This window comes from Limanda limanda, chromosome 9 (genome assembly GCF_963576545.1).
Source record: "Limanda limanda chromosome 9, fLimLim1.1, whole genome shotgun sequence".
Lineage (NCBI taxonomy): Eukaryota > Metazoa > Chordata > Actinopteri > Pleuronectiformes > Pleuronectidae > Limanda > Limanda limanda.
Genome location: NC_083644.1, coordinates 21,098,201 through 21,102,836, shown reverse-complemented (window position 1 = coordinate 21,102,836; position 4,636 = coordinate 21,098,201).

Genomic DNA, 4,636 nt, shown 5'->3' with positions numbered 1-4,636 from the left:
GATCCTGTGTGGAAGTGTAGTGTTTGGGAGGATTAATGTCATGGACAATCCCTCAAACTCATTTTCTTTCTCACTGTGGGGCTCTGTGGGAATTACAGATTCCGGATAAGGGAGACAGACTTTGTGCTGATGATGGTCCCATTTCTGAAGAAGTGAAATCTGGCTTCAATGTGTCCCTCTTTTCTGAAGTTTGTCTGTTTTGAATACTTCAGGAAGATAATACTGTCCTCTCTGCTCCAAACAATCACTCGGTTCCAGCTATATATCCCTGGAAGCGGTGTCAACGTGACCTTGTGGATTATGCCCTATTTAAATCACCCTCTCCGCTCTCCACACATTTTTATTGTTGTTTAACATGTTGGAAGTCAGCGAGAGTTTTTCGGCCAGGCGAGCTGTAATAGAGGGAAGAAGCTTGACGAGAGTCAGTTTATCATGAGCACAGAGAGCACAACAGATAGATTCCCCCGTCTCCTCCCCTTCAGCACAGATAGACTGGGAGCATGGGCACTCAGCCAACACTATCAATCTATCCGCTCCTACCCCCAGCCTCTAACTCTTATTGGAGGATAGCTTCCAAAGGGGCAAGGAAGCATGAATCATAGCCCGGCTATGAGAAGCTGTTATGCCTCTAAAATACACGTGTTGTGACTCAAAATCACTCGGTCGCTCCACCATTAATGGCAGACTCACTGGTGATTGTCACAGCCCTGTAACAAAGTTGTGGCGTTTACTGGGGAGCCGGGGCTGTTCAGGGAGAGGGATTGTTGGTCTTGGCCTAGTTTTCTTGTCTGATCAGAAACCTGTGCACCTCTGCCCTTCCCCCACCCAAACCTAAGCCTCTACTATTACAGGCTGTGAGGCGCTCAGTGTGGAGCGAGGTGAGCAGCTTGCCTCACCAGTGAGCTCCGTGTGCATTATGTGTGCTGCCTATGCAATGTTTACGGGCTTATCATCCTGTGTAAGTGTGTGTGTGTGTGTGTGCGTGTGATATAACCTGGTGATGTGGTTTGGCTTGCATGACTGGCTTCATATGAGCAGGGTGGCAATGAGGGATAAATGTGTGTAACATGTGAGCGTTGAGGTTGGTAACACACACTAAAACACAGACTGTGGAGGCTAAACAGCTAAAAAGCTTGAATCAAAGGTAACACATGTAATGTATCTATACTATGATGTGGGATCGGCCCTCTTTATTGTTTGTCTTCAAAGCATTGTGGACTAAACAGAAACGAATCCAAAGACAAACATGTAATTAGCACACATTATTACACACTGGTATTCCTCACTATATTTATGTAATTTCTAAATATGTGTACGTAGATAAATATTTCATTAATATGCACAGATATATGACAGATTAGCACCAATGTGCCAAACATATGCAAATTTCCCATGTGCATCTGTCGTTAATTACACGTATGAAGGCGGGAATGGCTGGAAGGAATCACCGAGGGCATGTGTGACAGCGTCCCTCCCCGTCCGGCCTTTAACACGTCCATTGTGCTGTGAACGTATTTTGAGATTATAGATGACATGTTTTCCTGTATAATGACGGCGCCAGCTTTGAGGTTACCATGTGATGGATCAGCATTATTGAAATGGGATAATGAAATATAATTTTAGCATAAAAAATTTAGCTTTTAGTGGCTGCTGTCTCTTAAATTAGAGTGTGTGAGTGTGTATTCATTTAAAGAAAAGTGGACAACGGCATGTATAGAAGTATAGCTTTAAATATCACTTATTTCATGCATTTTAATTGGATTGTTTAACAAGCAGATTTTGGACTAGGCTCCACTGAGAAAGTGGCACCACCTAAATTTGCTTGTAAAAGAGAATTATAGGTTTGATGTAAATAAAGTCCAAGAGGATGATGCTTTAAAACACATCTTCTGCCTTCAGCTGTAACTCATTCCTCTTTAACTCGGTGTTAGCATTGTGCCCTTTGTGTTCATTAAGACCAGCGTTATATATGTCTGTTTTTTTTATTATGATTCTTTTTCTGCCGCCCCCTCCCTCTCTTCATCCTGGCTGCCCTTGTACATGCTCTCCATGTCAGACCCAGCTGTTACTACAAACTACTTGGAGGGCTTACAAGCCTCATTGCTAATACTGACAAAAGCACTCTTCTTACTCAAGGCCCAACGTCTACTGGAAAAAGCAAGAATATGAGAGATTTTCTCTGCCTCACTAGAAATTCATTTTGCCAAGCAGATGCTTCCATCTGTTCAAATCTAATCTTTTGATGAATACATTCCTTAATGACAGGATTGCAAATAGGTCTTAGATGAATTACTCAAGATGCGCTTTCTTCGATAGTTGTGATTATTTTCTTTTTTGATGTCATGGATGTCTTTTCATTTTATCTGCTTATGTGAATACCTGTATGTTTGCATATGTGCAACCAAATGTGGACGTGCACATGGTTTGTTTGTGAAGGTATTTATGGCCCATATGTGAATTTGTTCCAAGCAGTAACCCCATTACATTCCTAAGACGGTCTATGACACTAATTAATGTTCTGTGCCGAGGCTTTTCCTTTACCCTGGGGACACCCAATGGATTATTTACCTATATGTCCTATTGACAGCAAAACCCCTTTGGTAACCTCTATGCTAATAGACAGTTTGTGGCATTATGGTGGTATAATAACACGAGGAAGCTATGCAGGATTTGCATTTGACATGTCTTTATATGTTATACAGCTCACACCCAAGACACGGGCAGCCAACCCACTATAGTGACTCAAAGGATACTTGAGTCATCATAGCCTTTGTAGTGGCTGACAGTGATAACTCTATGCTAAGATGCGAGGAAAGATTTCTGTTTTTGTTTTGTATTCTTCCTCTCTAAAATGATATAAATGTGTAGAAGGTAAGCATATATAACATGGTAAGTTTGAAGGTTGTAGATGGGAAACAAAGAGGGGGTCATCTTAACTTCCCTCTTCTGTGACGAGGTTTGTCCTCAGGTTACAGACAACAGCTGTTTAACACCTACATATACTTTTCAGCGGAGTGGTTATTGTGTGGCTTCACATCCGAGGAGCGTGCATTGAATAAAAGGCGGAAAACCCAGGAGATACAGACATCAGGGTCGGCTAAACGTATTCCATTACAACCCGGTCTTCATCAGTATCATCAGCTTCATCCTCACCATGGTCACTGAATGGCAGTTGATTTTAAATATTAATCTATTATTTATTTTCTATTATAAAGCAGTGGGTTTCTTTTTCAACACTGAGAGATAAAAAGCGGTTGATGATGATATTCCCACCCTGTCTGAACTGTTTTCTCTGAACTAACCCCTCCACCCCCCACCCCCACTGGCTCTGTGATCCTACACTCTCCTGCTCTCCACTCTGCTCTGGAGCAGGCAGTTACAAGCAGTTTCTAGGGGTGCGTTGGTCTTATGTTTATCACCTCATTCGTGAAAACGACTGGCCATGTGGAAGTAGAGCAGAGACAAAAAAAAGATTGGATAATTATCCGACTAATCGATCGATAGGAAATTTATTATGACTATTTGGTTAGTCTGATATTTTTTGAATATATTTTCAAGCAAATGTGCCAGTTTTTGGCTGATTCCATCTACCCTATCATAAGGCTCTGATGTTTTTCTTTGACACACATGACATGAAACTGAGTAGGCTCTTCGGGTTATGATTATGATATTTAGTACACTGAATAAAAGAGAAACAAAATTACTTCAATTGGAAACACAGAAATGAATTATGTCTGGTCACATTAAAGTTAACAAGTTATATTGACACAGTTTTTTTTATTGTTAAATATTTTTCTCTTTTTATTATAGATAGATTGATAGATATTTAGATACTTTATTGATCCCAAAGGAAATGTAGGTGTTTTTGGTAAATTATAATAGTGATTTTCAAAAACAATGCCCCAACATTACATAGAAGAGCCAAATAATTGATGAATTGAGATATAACGTGACAAATTATGATCATTTTTTAGTATAATCAGCTGGACAAAATATGAATTTGGAACCAGACCATCTTATGTGTATGTAGCTTGAATGCTGAGTTTAAACATATAAATAAAAGACCTAACAACAAGTAAAATAGGCGAGTCCATTCTGATAATAACACACATATCAGGAGGTTATTATAATAATTAAAAAAAAACATTAAAAGCACTCAGCTAACAGTTGTAGAAGTAATGGCTAGTGTAGCTATAAGCAGGTAATAGCTCGTAATGAATCTTACTTAAAAATGTTTCAGTAGCGTTAACATTAATGGGAATAAAATGAATTAAATTAAATGGAACTTACATTCTTTAATGTAGTTTTAATTGTAAAGAAATCTGAATGATTTCCATGCCGTGTGTAGAGTACATTGTTGTGAGGAGAAAGCAGAGCGGAGGACACAGCAACCACAGAGATAAAGTGATGTCAGCGGGCATGTTGGAGCCCCTCAGCCAGCCTCCCTCCGCACACAGGGAAAGTGAGCGTCAGGAAGGTGGCGGGGACTCCTCTCACTTCCGGCCGCTCGTTGGCTGCCGTTGCTGTCAATCAACCCAGCTCGCGCTCCCATTGGCCGGGCGCCTTCGCATTTATCGTGCCATCTCGTCAAGCCGCTGCTGTGTAATCGCAGGTAACTTTCTTACGATAGCCTTCC